General features: G+C 34.8%; 1 protein-coding gene and 1 pseudogene across 14 annotated transcripts in view; both read left to right on the top strand.

Annotated features, from left to right (window-relative positions):
* ROBO2 (roundabout guidance receptor 2) overlaps positions 1–12037 on the top strand; it is a 1682217-nt gene that overhangs the window by 568616 nt on the left and 1101564 nt on the right. The gene's annotated exons all lie outside the window — the stretch shown is intronic.
* LOC116595749 lies at positions 10645–11544 on the top strand (annotated as a pseudogene).

Below are 12037 nucleotides of genomic sequence, written 5' to 3'. Positions count from 1 at the left end.
AATATTGACTTGTGCGCGTGTGAGCACATCCATTCCTTACTGGCATCCCTGCCATCTTGCTAAAACTTAGTTCTGCTGATATCTCTGTGTGGCTCAGCAGCCCCTGCAGACTTCCTTTTGCTTACAAAGAGTACTTCCATTCTTCACAGATGCCTGTTCCCGATCTAACTTCTTTCTAGTATTCTAGTCTCGTGTTGTGCTTTGCCCGAGTACCATCTGTGTGCCAGCTACCCTAGATTATGTAATTCTTCAACAGATCCTATACTTCTGTTTCTGGATTTTAATTAATGCTCTTTCTTCTCTTCTCTAGCAACCAAACCCTATCCTAGTCGTTCAATGTCTAACTCAAAAGCAGTTTTCCCTCATGAAGACTTCCCCAGTCCTCATCACTGTATTTTTTCTTCCATCCCTATTCCCATCCATTAAAACATTTAATAAAATATTCTTGATTTATAGTTATTCTATGCATACCTTTTACTGTAATTTTTAAAGGTAAGATGGGCTTTATGATATTATTTTACAAACCCTAAATTAAAAAACACTGGCTATCTGAAAACAGTTTAACATGAAAAAATGTTATTTGTTCCACAAAAGGCTTGAGAAATGGAGCATGCATCCCTGTTCAAGAAGTTATGATCAGTGGTTAATAAACATGTGAATGAATAAATAATTGAAAGAGGAATTTATGTAAAACTGAATGCATACATTCTTTGTAATATTATCTAAAAGTAGAGATTTGGCTGATTTGTTTTAATTTTTGGTAATCTTGGTCAAGATTGTCCTAGTAAAATTTATGATATTAAGGTTTATAAACTTTTTAAAAAGATATGAACTTTACATTTGAGTCTTTGGTATCAGAAAAATATTAATGACAATTTTTAACAAATAATGTAGATTATTTGTTTGAGATGAAACTTTGGGTTGTATGTTTCCATTACTTTTACTGATTAATAAATTAACAACAAATGACTGCAAACAACATAAAAAAATTGTGAGAAGTGCATAAAGTAGTGGTAAGTGTTTTATATGAAAAGAGAGAATTATTATCATAGAAATAGAATTTCATTTCAAGTCCCATGATGATTATTTGTTTTAAATGTCTGGGAAATCTAAATACAAATAGTACAATGAGTGTGTTGGTCATAAAATTGATTTTGATTTTGTTATTTTAAAAGATTACCCTAGCCATGTAACTATTACTACTTTACTAAATATGAGTTTATATGAGTTCTTTGTAAGAAAAAAAACACATTTATTAATAAAATAATATATTAATTGCTTTTCAAAGAGTCCAGTGTTGGGAGACAGAAAATTTTAAATCTAACACTTGCAAGAACTGGAAGCAGATGTGCCTTTTATGGAGAATTTCTTTTCATTCTATTAGAATGGAATCTTTTTTGGACCCAGCCATAAAACAGCATAGTAATGATAATAGCAACTAACACTTAAATAGCACTTAATACACGTCAGGCACTATTTTAAGTGTTTTGCACACCTTAATTTATATAATCCTCACAATGACCCTATAAGACAGTTCTGTCATTACTCATATTTCATAAAAGGAGAAAGTTACTTTCTTAGTGTATAGTAACTCACCAAGCTCACATACCTCGTATGTGGTAGAAACAGATTTTGAGCATGGGTCTACAATGCATTCCCTAAACCATTCTCCAGAGCTGTTTGGTTTTAGAAGGGCAACTCTCTAATCTCTCCCTTTCACAGGAATTCAAAGTTGTGGCCACGCATATTTTTTTTTAAGATTTTATTTATTTGACAAAGAGAGATCACAAGTAGACAGAGAGGCAGGCAGAGAGAGGAAGGGAAGCAGGCTTCCCGCTGAGCTGAGAGCCCGATGCCGGACTAGATCCCAGGACCCCAGGATCATGACCTGAGCCAAAGGCAGAGGCTTTAACCTACTGAGCCACCCAGGCGCCCCCACGCATATGTTTTAATCCTTCAATAGCACATAGCTTTCCAAAAGGAACAATTTACAAATGATTGTGGACACTCCTTGGCTGTCTTTTTCTTCATGCATGTATATATGTTTCACTTAATAGGATAACATCAGAAATAAAGGTCATGTTATTATGTAGCCACAGTAGGGCTCCAAAACTTCTACACATTTTAGAGAAATGATGTGAATTTCAGTTAATCAAAGTAAAGTGCATACATTTGTTCTCAAACTTGTCACTGTCAGTTTTGGTTATGTCTAATTCTCTTAAGATCTTGAACATGTTACCTCTAAGATGCTCATTTTTAATATTGCTCTAAATGTACTAGTGTGACAATAAATTATAATGAAACTAATTGGAACTAGGTCCAAATCCAAATCTGTCATTAATTATTTATGTGAACATTGGTAATTTTCTTTCCTTAATTGAGGTTTCCTTATTTGTAAAATAGAGGTATATATCTATTTTGGAGCTATTCTGAAAAACATTAAAAATAAATACCTAATACATTTCCTGAAACAATCTGGAGCTATTCAAAATCCTATTATTATTTCTCCTTTCCTCATTTGGATGACAATGGAAATTTGTCTGCTTTACTAATAAAAAATTGTTGAGAAATTTAAGAAACATCAGCTGATAAGTGAAATAGGCCTATCTATACTTTAAAAATATTTGAATGATCATTAATCTATTTATTTAAGTTTAAAAAGTGGGTATGGGGAGATGTGAATATGAACAAGCTTTAGTTTTTCTATTAAAGATCCATTTTGAAGTCATATACAATGCCCACATGGTGAATTGGATTTTTGTTTTATTTTGTGTCTGCCTCTAATGAGATTAATATTAGAAAGTCACCTTTTTTTGTCCTTAGAAGAAAAGTTTCCTTTGTAGATTAAGGGTAGGTTTTCTTGAAAAAGAGAGGGTAGGCTGAAATATCATCCTAGGGTTCCTGGTAGAACAGGAGTGGTAGAACATTCAGTGGTGGATAGCTCTACTTTCTGAGAAAAGAGGTACAGTCATACCCACTCTGTTCCAAGGATTTGCAGAAAAACTTTTACCTGTCCCCTGATATAGGGGAACCAGGGGAAAAGAAAGAGGCAGAGATTCAGTGGACACCAGACCTGGTTCTAGCAGCTCTCCAAGGTGGCAGCTTACTTTGGATAATTGCTGTGGGTCTCAAATCAATATTATTATGCAGTCCCAGCATTCCAAGCAAAAGGATGACCTTGGCCAAGCTTTCACAAAGAAAAGAGCTCATCCTTATTCAATGGGAGATAGAGTATGCTCTCATAGCACCCAAAGGAAGAATTAGCATGGATATAAAGTAGAAAAAGTAACATTCAGCCTAACAATTGCTGCTGGGGGCAGTGGAATGCACAGTTTGTTTGTTTATTTATTTATTTATTTATTATTCTAGCAAAGCCCAAGTAACTATTTGTGTGTGGATTTCAGAATTCATGTTCAGCAAATGTTTAATAATGTGCTAACCCTTGTTCTATGTTTGAAGATTAAAGACAGAAAGCAAAATATTGTATCATGAATATTATGATATAGGAGAATAAGAAAACCAATAAACATAGAGATCTATAACATATTTAAATTAGGGATAATGCTACAAGGGAAAATAAAGCCTAACAAATGATTTGAGAGTAATGGTACTACCACTTTAAAAAGGATGATCATTGAAGGTCCCTGACAGTCTGACCAGTAACTAGGAGTAGATCATAAATCCTTGGAAGACATCATAAGGACTATGATGCCAAGAGAGACTGAAAGCACATGATGGGAGTCTTTAACTTCTCTTTGAAATCTGTACAACTCTTGTATTTTCCATCCCCAAACTGCGTTCCTCAAAATGAAGTACAAACATTCAAGTTATGAATTATTTAAAATGGGAAAATTAGAGTAATTAAATATAGATCAAATATCTGAATATAATTATATATGTCATGAAGCAAATTTGCTTAATTATTTAATTTCATCTTTATAGTTCTCATGGACTTTTAATATATATATATATTTTTTTTAATTTGCAAAATTTCAAAATGTAAAAAAGAAAAAAATATGTAGAGATTAATGTAAAGAACTCCATGTATCCATTACTCAGCTTAAGTAACTATCAGACTGTGCAAATCTTCTATTACCTGTAACCCTACCTACCGTACCTCTAATCTCAGGTAATGTTGAAACAATTTCTAGACATCACACCATTTCATTCTTAAAAATTTCAGAATATAAGAACTTTGTGAAACATAATCATAATATCATTAAGACTCCTAAAAGTATTTACAACCATTTCTTAATGTCATGAAATCCTAATGTTCAAATTTCTCTAAGTGTCTCATAAATATTTCATTAGAATTGATTTGTTTGAATCTGTATCTAAGGTTTACTCATCATATTCTTTTGATATTTCACTTTTTGTAAAAATCTATCAGTTACCCCTCCCTTTTTGTAAAAATTGCTATTTATTTGTTCACAAAATTGTCTTACTTGTCTTGTTATTCACCACACACTAGGTTTGATCATTTCATCCTCATGTATAATTTAACATGTTTCTTTGTTTCCTGTATTTAAAAAAACCAAAAACCAAAAACCAGAACTGGGAGTTACTTCTAGAAGTTTGAGCAGATGTTGTTTAAGACTTTCTCCCAGTTTTGTAGTCCTCAGTCATAGACACACTCCCCTATAGCCTACCTTTGTGCTCCTGTGACGCTCTGTTCTCACTTCCTTGACCTTAGGCATCGTGTAAGATGAAATCCCAAGCTTATGAAAAAATCGGTACAATTCTCAGAAGCAGCTGAGAATTGTCAGTCATTCATGTGTGTCCCCAGAAATATCCAGTACTTGTGCTTCATTAATCCGTCAAGATATTCTTCATTTTCCTAACCTATACAAATTTGGAAAATATTATTTATAAAAATGTTAGAAATAAAGATATTGAATAAATATATTGTTGAAGAAATGTTATGGCCCTTTAATCTTTATTATTATTATAAAATCACGATAATTGTTGTTGATGTCTTTGGGGGGTTCATTTTATCCTTTTAAAGTCTTATTTCTTTTTCTGTAAATTCACATAAAGCTCTTCTGAATGTCAGTTTTTCCTGAACTCTTACCCTCAATTCAGTTTCTCCAGCCCATAGATTGACTTAAGGACTATATTCTCCATGACTGGAACATTTTAAAATTTGTTTTGGCTTATTACTGGGAAAGCCCAGAAGATTGATGACTATCAGAATGGACTATTAACCTTCCTTTTCTCTCTCTTCCACAGTGTTCTTTAATGACACCTGCTAACTAATGACAGTACAGATTAGCCCTTAGTTGGAGACACGCATAAATGAGAGGTGTTATTGTTTTGCATTCTTCCCTAAGAAAATGATCAGGGTAAAAGAACCTAAATTCAACATTTTTTTTCTCCTAATAGCTTGTTCGCTTCTAGCTGATTTCAGAACTGCCCTTTCACTGTGCTGTCCTCTCTCTCTGACCTTCTGTTCCACACTAATGAACCCTGTTAATAGCTAATCTTTGTTCTGTGATAGCAACTATTTCTAATCTGGGATGTTCAAATTAGCAGTTTTCCTTAACTTGTGTCTAATTATAGTTATTTTTTAACCTGATTTCAAATGTGGTTTCTTCAAATCTTTTTGCTTTCCCCTTCTGTGACTTTCTATTGCTCAGCAATCTTTGCAATTCAACACAGTATTTGGATAAAAGGGAGAAATTGATGGTTTAAGTTAATTTGATTTGTTTCCATATTTGGGGAGTGATTTGTAACTTTAAGAAATTGGGCTTATTATTTTATTCTTAAATATATTTCCTTGTTTCCAAACTATCACCAAACAAAACAAGCAAGTAAAAACCTGGATATTAGAAGTTTTAAACTTACCCAACAAAACGTGTACACATCATTTTTGCTCTCTGTTATATACATTGGCATATAAAGCCTAAGCTTTTCTTTTCTCCTTTACATAACAGCAGCTAAAATATTTATTACACATCTATTCTGTGTCAGAAACTGTATTAAGAATACAGTGAAAGAGAAACAAGTTTTATCCGTTATATTGTGGACTCTATGAAGAGTTAATTACTGAATGGGTCAGCTACTTTCTGTCAAGTGCTCATTGCTATTTCTTTTGCAGTGAACACAATTTGTTCCAACTGTCACTTGTAGAAAAACTAAGAGGTCTTCAAAGTGACCTGTTCAGTTTTTTATTACTCATTTATGTCCAGTTTCCTCTCAATTTTATTTACAGGTTTTATATTGGCTGGTGGCATGTGGTACTAAGAACCCCAAGGCATTTAAGCATTTAAGAAAGTGAAAAGCAAGGGGGGGGAAAAAGCATAAAGCAGAAAGTCATAGGTGAAAAGCTAGATTTAGACACCTGATAGATGCAGGTTTATTTGTAGTTTCCCCTGCAATATGCTTGAAACTTTAATAGGATTATATGCCTAAGAGTCAGAATTTTATTCCATGCAGTTTACATAAAGGGAGGAGTGGATATTTTATAATCTAGATTTGGGCTGATAATGTTGCTTTTAGTAAGAATTGTAACTGGGTCTTGGTCAGCTTCAAAGCTGAAAAGGCTCTTTTGCCACTCTGCCAAATGCCCCCAAAGTGTCCTATTCTCCCCTCCACCCTCCATGCCGACACCCATCATTGCTCACACCAAGAATGAATCTATGCAGGTGCAGAGAACGAGTTTACTCCCTCTTTGACTTTCCCCAGATTTGGGAACCCTCCACAAAAACTGCATTAACAAATCTGAAGCTCAAAATGTAACCCAAAACACATTCTTACATTCACTTGCAGATTTCCTTTCATTACTGGAGAGGCAGCAACATTAAAGTGATGTGACGTATTTTATTGTTTTTTCAATATTACATTTTGTTAGTAGACTGTGAACTTGGCTGTAACTCCACTTTAAAATTTACCAGTGTTCTTGTCCACACTCTCTTTTCTTCTCTCACCCCCACCCAAACAATTCTAGTGAAGCAAATCTCCAGAGAATCATAAAGTCATAGAAAATAAAACTAGAAAAAACCTGAGAGATCTTTTCCTTTTCCTTTATTTTAGAGATGAAACTGAGGCTCAATTTTCTATAATTTGACAGGCATTATGGCCTAAAAATAGTATTCAAAAGAAATATAAATATTATTAGAAGGAGAACTTCCTAGGCAGAATGATATTCTGGAGTGGTCTGCAAGTCCTCTGGGTAATTAGGCAGATGGCTTATTGCTTAATCTCTAAACAATCTCTAAGTCAAGTTCAGGTTTTCTCTCCTTACTTTAGAAGTAAATGTTGCTCAAAGGGACAGTGAGTTTTTTACACAGTTAAGAAACAAACATGGGAAATACCAGACCACTTTTCAGCAAGGTTATGTTTAACCTTTAGATGAGAAATAGGTCTACTTACATGGTATTTTATAATCTCATATGATTTTCTTCAATTTATCTGTAATAAAATGTGTACACAGTGTGATTGTCAAGTATGGTGTTTTTTGAATAAGCATGAGTACAAGTAAAAAAATATATATATATATATATTTAATTGTTTTATCTGTATACACACATATGTATAAATATGTTTAAAGAACACATTTGCTCATTGGGTGAATTCTACCATATTCTAACAATATAGTTGCCTATTTAGAAATTTGCAGCAAGGGTGGGGATTAGCAGTAACTAAAAGGAAGAAATAAAAGTAAAGGGATATCAGTTTGTTAAATCTTCACCATGGGTCAGGCATCAGACCACCAGTTTTTTATGTATATCTTTATCAGTCCTCACAGAAGCCTAATAGGTTGATGTTTCTTCATCTCAGGGATAAAAAAAAGGTGAGGCTCCAGGGAGTTTAAATGGCTCTCCCTTGGTCACATACATGGCAAATGGTAGATTATGAATTCCTGCTCAAATCCATTTGGCAGCAAAGAAAAACGGCTAAAGGTAACATGGCATTTACTATTCATAAGTATTTTACATATTTTTTACCTACATTGATCCATTTTATCATCATAGAAATCAATGGGGTGGATATTATCATTCCCATTTTATAGATAGGAAAAATCAGGGTGCCTGGCTTCACTCTATACTTAAATTCACTTATTTACACTGCTGTCCAAAGTGGAGACCCTGTTCCTTTCATCATGGTCAAATTTCTGAAAATGCTTTGAGGCACAAAAGAAGCAACAATCACATATCTTCGGAGTAGGAGACCTTAATTTCATCTGGTTCCAGGAATTAGGCTAGATAGCTGTCAAATAATTCTGAACACCTAGGAGCTCAACCAGAGATCTAAGAAAAGAATAGCTGCAACTCTACAAATATAAAAGCAACTATTTTCTGCAAGAATCACAAGATGGAAAAACTCAACCTCAAAAAAGAGAACTGGGTAGCTTAGTCGGATTAAGCATCAGCCTTCAGCTCAGATTGTGATCCGAGGGTCCTGGGATCAAGTCCCACTCTCCCTCTACCTCTCTCTCTGTCTCTGTCTCTCATGAATAACTGAGAAAGTCTTGAAAAAGAGAGAGAGAGAGAGAACAAGAGGCCATACTGATTGCCAGGCACCGAATCAATATAGATAAAAGTAAGATGTCAGAACTAGAGTTTAGAATAATGATTATAAAGACACTAGCTGGACCTGAAAAAAGTATAGAAGACACTCAGGAATCCTTTTCTGGAGAAATAAAAGAAGTAAAATTTAATCAATTCAAAATTTTTAAAAAAAGCTATTAATGAGATGTAATAAAAACGGAGGTTCTAACTGCTAGAATAAATGAGACAGAAGAGAGAATTAGTGATATAGATGACTATGATGAAGAATAAAGAACCTGAGAAAAAGAGAGATAAATAAATACTGGATCATGAGGGGAGAACTTGAGAGATAAATGATACCACAAAGCAAAGCAATATTAGAATAATTGGGATCCCAGAAGAAGGAGAGAGAGAGAGAGAGAGAGAGAAGGTATATTGAGCAAATTATAATGGAAAACTTCCCTAATGTGGTGAAGGAAGAGGCTTTCAAGTCCTGGAGACACAGAAAACACTTCTCAAAGGCAATAAAAATAGGTCAACATCCCAACATATAATACTGAAACTTGCAAAACTCAGACACAAAGAGAAAATCCTGAAAGTAGCTCTGGACAAGGGGTCCATAACCTACAAGGTTAGAAATATTAGACCCACAACAGTCTAATCCACAAAGACTTGGCAGGCTAGAAAACACTAGCATGATATATTCAGAGTGCTAAATGAGAAAAATATGCAGGCAAGAATATTTTATTCAGCTAGGAATTCATTCAGAATAGAAGGAGAACTAAAAAGCTTCCAGGACAAACAAAAACTAAAAGAATTTGTGATCACTAAACCAGCTCTGCAAGAAATATTAAAAGGATTCCTTTAAGAGAAGAGAGAGCCCAAAAGTAAAACAGACCAGAAAGCAACAGAGACAATATAAAGAAACAGTGACTTTACAGGTAATACAGTGGCACTAAATTCATATCTTTCGGTAGTTACTCTGAATGTAAATGAGCTAAATGCCCCAATTAAAAGACACAGAATATCATCTTGGATACAAAAGCAAGACCCGTTGATATACTGTCTGCAAGAGACTCATTTTAGACCCAAAGACACCTCCAGATTGAAAGTGAGGTTGTGGAAAACCATTTATTGTTCTAACGGACATCAAAAAAAGGCTGGGGTGGCAATCCCAAATTAGATTTTAAACCAAAGACTGTAAGAGATGAGAAAGAATAGCATATCATAATTAAAGAGTCTATCCAACAAGATATAATAATTATAAATATTTATGCCCCTAATATGGGTGCAGCCAATTATATAAACCAATTAATAATAAAATTAAAGAAACATATCAATAATAATACAATAATAGTCAGGGACTTTAACACCCCACTCACCACAATGAACAGAACATCTAAGTAGAAGATCAACAGTGAAACAAAGGCTTTGAATGACACACTGGACCAGATGAACTTGACAGATATATTCAGAGCATTCCATCCTGAAGCAACAAAATACACATTCTTCTCAAGTGCACATGAAACATTCTCCAGAATAGATCACATACCAGGTCACAAATCAGGTCTCAACTGGTGCCAAAAGACTGGGATCATTCCTTGCATATTTTCAGACCACAATATTTTGAAACTGGAATTCAGTCACAAGGGGAAATTTGGAAAGAAATCAAATACATGGAGGCTAAAGAGCATCCTACTAAAGAATGAATGGGTCAGCCAGGAAATTAAAGAATAATTGAAAAAAAAAATCATGGAAACAAATGAAAATGAAAACACAATAGTTTAAAACCTTTGGGATGCAGTAGAATCAGTCCTAAGAAAGAAGTGTATAACAATACAAGTCTTTCTCAAGAAACAAAAAAGGTCTCAAATACACAACCTGACCTTATATCTAAAGGAGCTGGAGAAAGAACAGCAAATAAGGACTAAACCCAGGAGGAGAAAAGACTTAATAAAGATTAGAGCAGAAATCAATGAATGAGAAACCAAAAGAACAGTAGAATGGATCCATGAAACTAGGAGCTGGTTCTCTGAGAGAATTAATAAGGTTGATAACCTCTAGCCAGACTTATCAAAAAGAAAAGAGAAAGGATAATGAGTTGAAGACAGAACCAAAACTGGGCACAGGTAGTGGGCCCAGTCCCAGTGAGAGCTGAAGATGTCAGTGAACATATATTCAACATCAGTCACCAGTGATAACCTAAGTCTATATGACATGCTGGCCTGGATCAATGAGTCTCTGTAACTGAATCTGATGAAGATCGAATAGTTGTGCTCAGGGGCTGTCCCTTGTCAGTTTATTGACATGCTGTTCTATGGCTTCATTGCCTTGAAGAAAGTGAAATTCCAGGATGAGCTAGAACATGAATATATCCAGAACTTCAAAATACATCCATTTTAAGAGAATGGATGTTGACAAAATAATTTCTGTGGACAAATTAGTGAAAGTAAATTTTCAGGACAATTCTGAATTTGTTCAGTGATTCAAGAAGTTTATTGATGCAAACTATGATGAAAAAGATTATGACCCTGTAGTTGCCAGACAAGGTCAAGAAACCACAGTGGCTCCCGCCCTTGTTGCTCCAGCTCTGAACAAACTGAAGAAACCTCTCAGCTCTTGCAGTGAGCTCCCCAGGGGCCCATTGCAACACACAGAACCACTGCAACCCCTAAGGCTAGCCCAGATGTGGCACAAGAGAATCCTGGTGTGGGCAATGGGGATGATGAAGCAGCTGAATCGATGCAGCAGGTCAACATATTGAAACATACCATCAAGACTTGGAGAAAGAAAGGGATTTCTACTTTGAGAAGCTAAGGAACATTGAATTGATTTGCCTGGAAAACAACCCTGTATTTCAGAGGACTGTGGGCATTCTCTATGCCACACATGAAGTCATTTTGGTACCTGATTAAAGGCGCCCACAGGAGGAACAAGAAAAGTATTAAGCTGGGACCAGCAGAGCAGCATCTGAATTCTTCACTCCAAATCATGTGCTTAACCGTAAAATACCCCCTTTTATTATTCTTAGAGGACCCACTGGTTTCTTTTCATAAGCAAACAGTACTCTTCTTAAAGTACACTTTGCAGAAGTTTCATCCCTTTTCCAGTGAGTTTGAGTTAGGAACTTTTGCACTGTAGCAGAGCAGTATTAACATTTAGTTGGGTCACCTAGAGAACAAAGTGGCTGACCATAGGGCTCACTGTGTGGATCTTGGTAACACTGATTGTTGGAGAAGGAGTTTTTATGGAATACACTGAGGTGGGGACCTTAGTAGAGAAATGTACAGAATGATTTGAATTTTAAGCTAATATGAAATCTTGGCAGAAAATGTTTTAATAAATAAATACCTTAAGAGTATTTAAAATTAAAAAAGAGAGAAAGAAAGGAGCCAAATAAATAAAATCAGGAATGAAAGAGGAGAGGTCACAACCAACACCAAAGAAATACAATCAATTATAAGAACATATTATGAACAACTATATGCCAGCAAATTAGGCAATCTGGAAGAAATGGATGCATTACTGGGAACTTATAAACTACTAAA

This window comes from Mustela erminea, chromosome 1 (assembly GCF_009829155.1).
Source record: "Mustela erminea isolate mMusErm1 chromosome 1, mMusErm1.Pri, whole genome shotgun sequence".
NCBI lineage: Eukaryota > Metazoa > Chordata > Mammalia > Carnivora > Mustelidae > Mustela > Mustela erminea.
This window is presented reverse-complemented; position numbering and strand designations above follow the sequence as displayed.